General features: G+C 41.4%; 1 pseudogene; it reads left to right on the top strand.

The window, feature by feature from the left end:
• Positions 1-10780: 10780 nt before the first annotated feature.
• On the top strand, positions 10781-10877 carry LOC130033703 (uncharacterized; annotated as a pseudogene).
• The last annotated feature ends 908 nt before the right edge of the window (positions 10878-11785 follow it).

Here is an 11785-nt window from a genome sequence, read left to right as displayed (position 1 = left end):
TCCCCGGGATGAATCCCACTTGGTCATGGTGTATGATCTTTTTGATGAGTTGTTGAATTCTATTTGCTAGTATTTTGTTCAGAATCTTCTCATCCATGTTCATCAGTGATATCGGCCTGTAGTTTTCTTTTCTCATGGTGTCTTTGTTTCCCTTTTGTATTAGAGAGATATGGGCTTCATAGAAACTGTTTGGGAGAGTATCTGTTTTTTCAATTTCCTGGAAAAGTTTGAGAAGGACTGGCAGTAGATCCTCTTAAGATGTGACTAGGTGTATTCAGGTATTCTATATCTTCTTGACTCAGCTTTGGGAGATTATAGGAATCCAGGAATTTGTACATTTCTTCTAACTTCTCTTTTTTCTTGGCATACAGACTTTCAAAGTAGACTCTGATGATCTTTTGACTTTCTTTGGTTTCCGTTGTGATATCGCCATTTTTATTTCTGCTTCGGTTTATTAGTGTTCTCTCTCTCTGTTTCTTTGTGAGTGTTGCTAGTGGTTTATCTATCTTGTTTATTTTCTCGAAGAGCCAGCTCTTGGTTTCATTGATCTTTCGGATTGTTTCTTAGGTTTCCATGTATTGATTTCTGCTCTAAGTTTTATGATCTCTTTCCTTCTGTCCGATTTAGGCTCCTACTCTTGATCCTTTTCTAAGATCTTGAGCTATGAAGTCAAGTTGCTTATGTGCATCCTTTCTTCCGTCCTTAGATATGCTTTCAGAGCTATAAATTTTCCCCTTAATAGGGCTTTAGCTGCATCCCATAAGTTCTGGTAGTTCGTGTCTTCATTCTCATTTGTTTCTAGGTATCTTTTGATTTCTTCCTAGACGTGCTTCCTGACCCACTCATTGTTCAGCAGTGACTTGTTTAGTTTTCAGGTGTTCGTGTCTGTGTGTGATTCACATCTATCCTCAGTGCATCATGGTCTGAAAAAATTGTTGATACTCTTTCTATCTTCCTGATTCTATTGAGGTATGTTTTGTGACCTAGCACATAGTTTATTTTGGAAAATGTTCCATGGGCACTGGAGAAGAATGTGTATTCTCTTTTTGGGGGATGTAAAGCCCTGTATAGGTCTATAAGTCCTTTCTCTTCTATTTCTTAATTCAAAGCCAATTTTTCCTTGCTGAGTTTTATTCTTGTTGATCTATCCAGAGGTGATAAGGCGATGTTGAAGTCTCCATCTACTCTTGTGTTGCTAGCACTGTCCTCTTTAAATTTTGTTAGCAGTTGTTTTAAATATCTAGCTGTTCCTTCATTAGGTACGTATACATTTAAGAGTATGATTTCTTCCTGTTGTATGTATCACTTGATGAAGAGAAAGTGGCCTTCGCTGTCCCTTCTGATCTTTTTCACCTGAAATTAATGTGGTCGGATACTAGTGTGGCCACCCCAGCTTTTGTGAGGGAACTGTTTGTTTGCAGGATTGTTTTCCATCCTTTCACTTTGAGTCTGTGTTTGCTCTAATTGTTCAGATGAGTTTCTTGTAGACAGCAGAATGTTGGGTTCTGTTTCTGGATCCATTTTTCCACTCTGTGTCTCTTGGTTGTGCATTTAGATCATTGACATTAAGGGAGATTATTGTCATGGGGTTTTGTGCCATCTTCCTGTAGGAGTTGATTGTGTTTACACGTGTTTTCCTTATCTTACAGGAGCCCCTTTAGTCCTAGTTTTAGATTTGGTTTGGAGTATATGAAGTTCCTGAGCTTGTGTTTATCTAAAAAGTGGTGTATTGTTCCATCGAATTTGAGTAAGAGTTTAGTTGGATAGAGTATTCTCGGTGAGGCGTTCATTTCATTGAATTTTTTCACTATATCCCACCATTTCCTTCGGGCTTAGAGTGTTTCCACTGATAGGTCAGCTGTGAATCTAATGGGTGCTCCTTTGTATGTAATTTCCTTCTTTGACCTTGCTGCTTGTAATATTGTGTCTCTGTCCACAGCATCCATCGTTCTGACTATGATATGCCTTGGAGTGCTTTTTCTGGGGTCTCCTTTAGCTGGTACCCTTCTGGCTCCTTTGATCTGGATGTGTGCTTTCCTTAACTCTGGGGACTTTTCAGCAATGATTTCTTTGAATCTAGCTTTTTTCATTGGGGTTTTCTCCCTGTCCTTCTGGTACTCCAATGATTCTAATGTTGTTCCTCTTGGCGTCATCCCCTAGGTCTTTGATTCTCCTTAGAGCCATTTTGAGGTCTTTCCCTATTGCTTGTTGTTCCCGATGGGATTTCTGTTGCTCATCTTCAAGCTTGCTGATCCTCTCTTCAGCTGCACTTATCCTATTGTTAAGGGCACTTACTGTCTTTTTAATTTCATCCACTGAATCCTTTATTTGTGACTCTCCTTTTTGTAGCTTTTTTTAAATTCTGTTCTCTTTTCTTCCTGTATTTACTTGACTATCTGTTCCATTGTTTCTTTCATTTCTTCTTTTAGTCTTTGGATATCTCTTCCATTGATTCTTTGAGTAGATCCTTGAACACCCTCCGCATTTTATACTGGAATTCCTTATCAAAGAGAGCGCAATTGTGGACAACCTCGGTTAAGGATTCGGGATTCTTTTCTTCATATTCTCCTTGTGGTAGAGATTTGCGCTGTTTCTTCATGTTGTTATGGTAACCTAGAGGTAGACTCCTGAAATCACAGGTACTGTTCCCTCTTACCATGGGAAAGGATTTTGGATAAGGTTTGTCGATGGTAGCCAACCTTCTCCCATTCTAGATTCCGACCTTCTTCTCAATCAGGTCTTATTCTTTGTTTTAAAACTGACATTGAGTGAAGCTTTGGAGGAGGTACTTTTTACATTTGTGCTTGTACATCACATTTCATACTGGTCGTTTATTAGAAATGGAGTAGGCGAGTGGGATGTTGTTTAATTCTAGTAGAGGTGGTCAGATATTCTTAGCCAGTACTAGGCGACAAAGTGAGGGATGAAAGTCCTGAGTGCCCAGATTGGGAAATATAACTGTGGCTGCCCACCCAGGAGGTGGCCACGCCCACTTCTGGGAGGCCACTCCCCCTACATGGCGGGCATGCCCCTGTCTGATCGCAGGTTCACTCCCACCCAGGATCCTGGAATGTAGGAGGGGCGATGGAAAATCCCGTGGAGCTGCTGCAGGTGTCCCCTGATGGAGGGTGTCCAGTTCTGCAGGAAAATGCGCAGGGCTGGGCGTGAGGAGCAGTGAAGCTGGCTTATGCTCCCCCTACCCACCTGGAGGGGAGGGGCTGATTAGGTGATGGACAGTCCCATGGAGCTGCTCTAGGTGTCTGGAGAAGGTGTCCCCCGGTGGAGGGTGTCGGTTCAGGGGGAAAAGATGCGGGGCTTGGTGAATAGCAGACTATACATTAAATTTGGGGCTTTCAAAAATTATATAGGAATTAGCACCCTTAACCTCTATGCTACTCAAGAATCAGTTATATGTTTTACTTTTCTTCCTTTTTTTTCGGGAAGGGAGCGCACCCGTATGAGTTCCGGGCTCACTTCTGACTTTCTATCCAGAGATTACTTCTGGCAGGCTCAGGGTTCAGGGGATTGAACTCAAATTATCTGCATACAAAGTAAACACCCTCTGCATACTGCACTACCTCTTTGGCCCATATGTTTCTTTTTTAAATAACATTTTAGTAAAACATTTTTAATAAATTTTTTAAAAAAATTTTAATAGAACATTTCATTAAAAGTTTAATGTTGGCAAATACTGTTTTAATCATTAAAGTAAATATAAAATTAGAATAATACTTGGTAAAGCATGTTGGCCGCGTGTAAGGCGAACGCCCTAACCGCTGTGCTATCGCTCCACAGCGGGTAGGGCGTTCGCCTTACAAGCGGCCAACATGGCCGCCCCGAGTTCGATTCCTCCGCCCCTCTCGGAGAGCCCGGCAAGCTACCGAGAGTATTCGATATGCCAGACACAGTAACAACAAAGTCTCCAATGGAGACGTTACTGGGCCCGCTCGAGCAAATCGACGATCAACGGGAGGGCCTTTACCTTTACCTTTTACCTTGGTAAAGCATAGGAACACAGCAGAAATAGACGTATATATCTTATTTGTAAATTTTTAACTGTAATACATTGTCCTTTTCCATTTCAAGGATGAGATGTATCCATAGAGCAGATTGGTTCACTCACAATACTATATTATCTCCTGGATGCTTTTTAAAACTACTTGCCATGTGCCTGTTTCTAAACTTTTTGAGTACTAAAGCCCTCTTTAATATTGTTAGATCTTTCTCTTGTTTTATTTTTACTTTATGTTCCAATCTTAATACTACCACCATCTACTCAGTCAACCTAGCTAAACCCTAAGGTCTCTTCCACTTTCTCCTGCACAAGTTTCTGCTTTCTGACAAAAGGGTGGACCTCAGAATGCTGACATCAATCTTATACCCAGGGCCGCAGGAGATAGTGTAGTGCTTATGGAACTTGTCTCACATTCACTAAATTTGACTCCCAGCACCACCTGATTGCCAGATTATCAAAGGCCTATAGCCTCGGAGGATACCAAACACCATGGCCACGTTTTCTGAGAATTGTCTGTGGGGCCCCCACACCTCCTGAGCATTGCTTTAGAGACTCTCCCAGCAACCAAAAATATATAATTCCCCAGAAATATGTATTTGTTTTAAATAGGGACCCTCACTTGAGGTGAGGTTCACAAGGAAATATTGCATGAAAACATAAATCAAAGAGCAGGGGAGACAGTGTAAATCATGTGAGTACAGATCATATATTTGGTGAAATGTGTTAAGATTCAGATGCCCAAGTCTTCGCACCAGGGATATTCCTTCAAAAATACCCCCAATATACTGGAAAGGTTCTAGAACATTAGATGACTAAAACTCAATTATGAGCAGCTTTGTAATTGTGTATCTCTTAGTAATTCTAATTGTTAAAGTAAATTTTAAATACACCCATCAAAGTTACCTTTTTACCACTAAATGGGAAAGATACTTTCTAATACTTATCCTCACCAAAAGCTCAACAGAGTGTGACACTTGCCAGGAAGTGTCCTCCCTTGCATTTTTCTCATGATACTTATTAGTACTTCACTCTTCTGTTTCTTCCCTCTTCTCATGCCAAATCTTTCTGTCTCCCTTGAAAGCTCCTCAAACATTATCCATTCAACATTGATGCTCTTTGCCACTTGCTCCTCTTGATTTCTTGTGCATGAACTGATTCTAAAACATAACATAGCTGCAATTACAGTATTCTTGCCAAAGACAGTCATTGATATATCTTTGGATTTAGCATTCTTCAAGCTATTGGCACACAGGTGAGTAACGTGTTTTTTTACTACTGAGAAAACAAAAATAGATATGCTGGGTTTTAAAGTTCTACCAGTAGTCTGAGATACCAATGAAGGATATATATTTTTAAATTTTTATTGAATATCTGTGAGATTGACCATTGCAAAGCTATTCATAATTTGCTTCCAGTCATACAACGATCCAACATGCTTCCCTCCACTAGTGTACATTTCCAACCATCAATGTCCCTGGTTCCCTACAACATCCCCCAACACCCTACCCCCACTCCCAGCCTGTCTCTATGGCAGGCTCTTTAATTCTTTCTCTCTGTCTCCTTTTCATTTTGTGCATTATGGTTCTCATACAGTTACTAAGATTTCATCATGTTTGTTCAAGGAATTTAGTATTTTTATTGGGGGGTCACACCCGGCAATGCTCAGGACTTACTCCTGGCTCTGCACTAAGGAATTACTCCTGGTGGACCTCAGGGGACCATATTGGATGCTGGAATTCCAACCCGGGTCGGCCGCATGCAAGGTAAACACCCTACCCACTGTGCTATCGCTTCAGTCCTGGAATTTAGTATTTTTATCAGGAAGTTAAGGCTGGAGCCGCTTTGAGCCTCACTTATGCTGAGGCTTCCATAAGTACAGGGCAGTGAGAGTGGGCTGCCCACCCTGACTCAGAGAAAGCCTGGAGATTTCAGTCACAAAACCCGCATATCCGAATTTTCAGCTGTCATATTTCAGTGTTTGGCATATCGAATACTCTCGATAGCTTAATGGGCTCTCCGAGAGGGGCGGAGGAATCGAACTCGGGTTGGCCACGTTGGCCGCTTGTAAGGCGAACGCCCTACCGCTGTGCTATCGCTCCAGCCCACAGTAACAACAAAAGTCTCCAATGGAGACGTTACTGGGCCCGCTTGAGCAAATCGACGATCAATGGGAGGGCCTTTACCTTTACCTATATTTCAGTGAAATCCATCCTGAGATGGATTTATTTATGGGTCTCTGAAGCAAGACCAATACATTAGCTTGTTTAGCTGAGCCAGGGGTGGTTTGTTAACATGGCTCCCACATATCTTTTCGGAGTTTAATTTCTCGGGAAACTTACTCCTGAGGTGTTGGGATCCAGCTAGAGGCACAGTGGAAATCTGGGGTTATCAGGCAGCATGAAGGCACCATCAGACTGTAGATGCACTAACCTTGAGGGTTCAGGTTGACTTCTTGGAGGCACTGAACCCCCAGACTAACAAATATTCACTGAATTAATGAATAATAAACATTTTCAAAATGTGTCACTTTATTGCATTTTAGAAGGGTAACTTCTAACAGGGAAATAATATTCATGGTATAATCAAGACCTCTCATTCATTCTTAATATATTTAATAAAAGCTACACATTTTAGAAATTAATACATAGAAATTCTTTATATTATCTGTCTTCATAGTTTACTTTTAAATTACTCAGATATCACCGTTTATACCACTGTTCTTAGCATAGAAATTTACAGATAGAAAGTGTTAAGTAAAAATTCATTTTTGGGGCTGGAGCAATAGCACAGGGGATAGGGCGTTTGCCTTGCACGCAGCCAACCTTGGTTCGATTCCCAGCATCCCATATGGTCCCTCGAGTACTGCCAGGAGAAATTCCAGAATGCATGAACCAGGAGTAACTTCTGAGCATCGCTGGGTGAAACCCAAAAAGAAAAATATTCATTTGGGCACTTCTGTGAATATAGTACTGGAAGTACTTGCAATAGCAGTCAGATAAAAAAAAATATTAAAGGCATTCATGTAGGAAATGTAGAAATCAGGCTCTCACTATTCACAGAAGATGTGATATTATATTTAGAGAATTCTAAAACCTCTACCAAAAAACTCCTAGAAACAACTTATATAGTAAAGTTGCAGGCTATAAAATCATTACCCAAAAGTCTATGGCTTTTCTATATGCAAATAATGAGAGAGAAGAAAGTGACATGAAGAAAGCAATCCCATTCACAATCATGCCTCAGAAAATCAAACATCTCGGCATCAGCTTAACTAAGGAGTGAAAGGACCTATACAACAGGAAATAAGAGGAAACGAGGAAATGAAAACACCTCCTGCTCATGGATTGGGAGAATTAACATTGTCAAAATGGCAATACTCCCCAAAGCATTGTACAAATTCAATGTGATCCCTATAAAGTTACACATAACATTCGTCAAAGAAATTGATCAAGCGCTCCTGAAATTCATATGTAACAACAAACGCCCTCGAATAGCTAAAGCATTTCTTGGGAAAACGACGATGGGAGGCCTCAGCTTCCCCAACCTCAAACTCTACTACAAAGCGATAATAGTTAAAACTGCATGGTACTGGAACAAAGGCAGAGCCGCCTACCAATGGAACAGGATTGAATATACTGACACACACCTTCAAATATATGTTCAAATAATCTTTGATAAGGGAGCAGGAAATGTGAAGTGCAGCAAGAAATGCCTCTTTAGCAAATGGTGCTGGAAAAACTGGACAGTTACATGCAAAAAAATGGGCTCAGACCTCTACCTAACTGCATGCACAAAAGTCATATTAAAATGGGTCAAAGACCTCAACATCAGATCAGAAGTCATCAGGTACATTGAAGACAAGGTCAGCAAAACCGTCCACAACATTGAAGCTAAAGGTATCTTCAAAGATAACACACCACTGCCAAAAAATTGGAAACACAGATAAACAAAGGGGACTATCTTAAATTAAGAACCTTCTGCACCTCAAAAGAAACAGTGACCAGAATACAAAGACAATCTACAGAATGGGAAAGGATATTCACCCAGTACCTATGTAATAAGGTGTTCATATCAAATATATACAAGGCACTGGTTGAACTGTACAAGAAGAAATCGTCCAACGCCATCAGAAAATGGGGTGATGAAATTAACAGAAACTTTCTCAAAGAAGATACCGAATGGCCAAAAGGCACATGAAAAATGCTCATCATCACAAATCATCAGGGAAATGCAGGTCAAAACTACAATGAGATTATCACCTCACACCACGGAAACTGGCCCACATCCAAAAGAACAAAAGCTACTGGTGTTGCCGTGGATGTGGGGAAAAAGGGACTCTCCTTCACTGCTGGTGCGAATGCGGACAGGTTCAGCCATTTTGGAAAACAGTATGAATGGTTCTCCGAAAACTAGAAATTGAGCTCCCATTTAACCCAGCAATATCATTCCTGGGAAGATAGCCTGGAGAGGCAAAAAAGTACAGCCGAAATGACATCTGCACTTGTATGTTCATTGCTGCACTGTTCACAATAACCATAATCTGGGGGAAAAAAATCCCTAGTGTCCAAGAACAGACGACTGGTTAATGATAGTTTATTTATCTACACAGTGGCATACTATGAAGCTTTTAGAAAAAAAAGAAGTCATAAAATTTGAATGAAAGTGGATCAAGATAGAAAGTGAAATGAGTCAGAAAGCGAGGGACAGACATAGAAAGATTGTACTCATCGTGGAATATAAAGTAACAGAATGGGAGATTAATACCCAAGAATAGAGTGATAAGGACTGGGAGGTTTGCTCCAGGCCTTGGAAGCCGGTATCACATGCTGGGGGTAAAGGCAGCTCAGACAGAGAACAGAATACCAAGTAAAGGGTGTTTGGAGGACCCAGTTGAGTTGGGAGATTCATGCAAGAGTAGACCATAGACCCATTCTTTCTCCCCCACCGAGTCCACAATTTGACCCCCACAAGTGGCTCTCCAGAACCACCATGGCCCCAGAGGCAGATGGACCCAATTCGGAACCCAGCGGCTTTTGGCCGAAATGTGGCTGAACTATGCATTAAGCTATGTCACCATTCTACACCAGGTGGGAAAGGGTGTTTGTCCCTTCTGCCTTTATCTCCCCTGGCAGCACAATGGCAATCACCTCAGAGACTATTGGATAGCCAGGTATGAGCTAGCGGTGACAGGGCTACTACAGCCTCGTGGAATAGGGGGTGGGGGGTAGAAACAGCCCATTCTTCCTGCCCCGCCAAGACCATGAGTTGCCCACCATGAGCAGCTCTCTGGCTTGTCCATGGCCCCAGAGAACCAAAGAGAATGCCCTGCCACAGAAGCAGGGTGGGGGGCATGTTGGGAGGAATACTGGGTTCATTGGTGGTAGAGAATGATTTCCATGAGCAGGCACCAGTAACATCTCCATTCGTCCTAGCCCTGAGATTTTAGCAAGTGCCACATTGGAGGCTCTTTCACGGTCAGGGAAATGAGATCCATTATTGTTAGTGGGTTTTGGCATGTAGAATTCACCACGGGGAGCTTGCCAGACTCTGCCATGTGGGCAAGATACTCTCGGTAACCTGCCAGGTTCTCCAAGAAAGAGAACTGGACAAAAAGAGTTGTTGAATTATCAACAAGATCCAGTCTCTGGATCTTGGCCATTCATGGGACTACATGGCTCCAAGGGCAGTTCGTGGGTGTAACACTTAGCTACTGGAAGATGAGGGATCTGGATGAGGAGTCCCAGTCTTGATCCGAGCAGCCTTGGATGTCTCCGCCCCGGGTCCCGCACACCTGGGATCCTCTGCCAGTTCCTTCATGCATGAGGCTCCTTCAAGCTTGGGGAGAGTGGTCTAAAGCGTACCTATGGCTGGTTGCAGAGGTCTGAAGCTGCCGGAGCTCTGCTTGGGGTGGTGAGGGAACCTCACCAACAAGGGCAAAGGGCCCTCAGTGAGGAAAGCCAGATGCGGGGTCAGGAGACTGTCATTTTAGACATATTTGGAATTAATTTTAGATCGAAAAGTACACATCATTCAAACTGCTGTATATGCTTAGCAATAAATTATTATACACTTCTTCAATGACCTAAGAAAACCCCCTCTGCTCAGAGAACTCGATTTTTAATTACAGGTGTGCTTTGCCCATGTGGAACGACTGAGAATCACTATGAGTAGATAAAAAACTCACTATACACACGAAGATGCACACAGGTTACTTTGAGACATCTGTTTTGTTAATGTTTGTTGGCCATTAAACTTCACTGAGATCCTTTTTTCTGTCCTTTGCAGGAGCCTCATGAATCTCACCTTCCGTTCAAGTTGAACTTGTAATAAGGTGGAATTAAATCATCAATATGCTTCTCACCTCTTCCTTCAGGAGAAAAATCCTACTTACATTCAAGGTGGTCAAAGTGCAGACAATGCCATCCACCTTTTTCTGGAGAAGTACACGGGACCGAGGTGAGAACAGCAAAAGGCTCTATTTTAATGGTCTTAATGAAGGTTTCAGGGAAGGGCATTAAACAAGACTGATTCACCATCTTCCAAAAGAAATAATGTGCACAGCTGACGCCCTGGGTATGGTAAAAGAGAATATGGTAAAAACCATACTTTTTCTTCTGGGACATTAAGGTTCTAAATCTATAGCTTCAAGCTGCTTTGAAATACCTACCTTGATTAGGAATCACCGTCTGCCATAGGAGTGAGTAAGGACAACACTCAAAAAAATCAGAAGAGAAAAATAGGGAAAAAAAACAACTCTTATACTCAGTTTGGCAACACATGTACTAAAATTGAAATGATACAGAGATTAGCATGGTCCTTGAACAGAGATGACATGCAAACTTGTAAAGTGTTCCACATTTTTGTTGCAAGAAGAATTAACAGGGCTACATTAATCTAAGACAAGCCCCACAAGTACTCCAAATTTCGACATAAAGTTAGCACAAATCCCCATCACAATGATCTCTCTCAATGTCAATGGACTAAATGCAGCAATTCAAAGGCAGAGGATGGCAGGATGAATTAGAAAACGGAACCCAACATTCTGCTGCCTGCAAGAAACACATCTGAATAATCAAAGAACACATGGGCTCAAATTCAAAGGCTGGGAAACCAATTCTTCGAGTAAAGAACACCTCCAAATATCTGGAGTGGCCATACTAGTATCAGACCACATGGACTTCAGGCTAAAGGTTATAAGAGACAGTGTAGGTCATTTCTTAATGATCATGGTATCTGTACATCAGAAAAAACTCACCCTCCTCAATGTATATGCTCCTAATGACAGACCAGCAAAATATGTAAAAACAAGTTCTAACAGACTTAAAGAAAAACATTGATAGCAACACAATACTAGATGGAGATTTGAAAGTACTTTCTCACTTCTCAATATATTAAACAGACAAAAACTCAGCAAGAAAATATTTTATTTGAGGGAAGTAGTGAACAACCATTGGCTTAGAATAGAAATCAAAGAGGAAATAAAAAGATTCCAGAAACAAATGAGAATGAGGAGCTACCAGAACTTGTGGGGCACAGCAAAAGCAGTGTTAAGAGAAACGTTTTTAGCTCTGCGAAATTCATCAGGAAGAAAGAAAGGGCCTACAAAAATAACTTACAGTTCAAGATTTTGGAAAATGACCAATTAAAGGAGTCCAAGCTAGGCAGGAGGAAGGAAATAATAAACCCTGGAGCAAAAATCAATGAGCTAGAATCCCAAAATACAATCCAGAAGACCAACAAAAAGCAAGACATGGTTCTTTTAGAAAATAA

This window comes from Sorex fumeus, unplaced genomic scaffold, assembly GCF_029834395.1.
Source record: "Sorex fumeus unplaced genomic scaffold, SorFum_2.1 ptg000054l, whole genome shotgun sequence".
NCBI classification, from domain to species: Eukaryota; Metazoa; Chordata; class Mammalia; order Eulipotyphla; family Soricidae; genus Sorex; species Sorex fumeus.
Note: the sequence above shows the minus strand (reverse complement) of the source record. Positions and strands in the feature narration are given on the sequence as shown.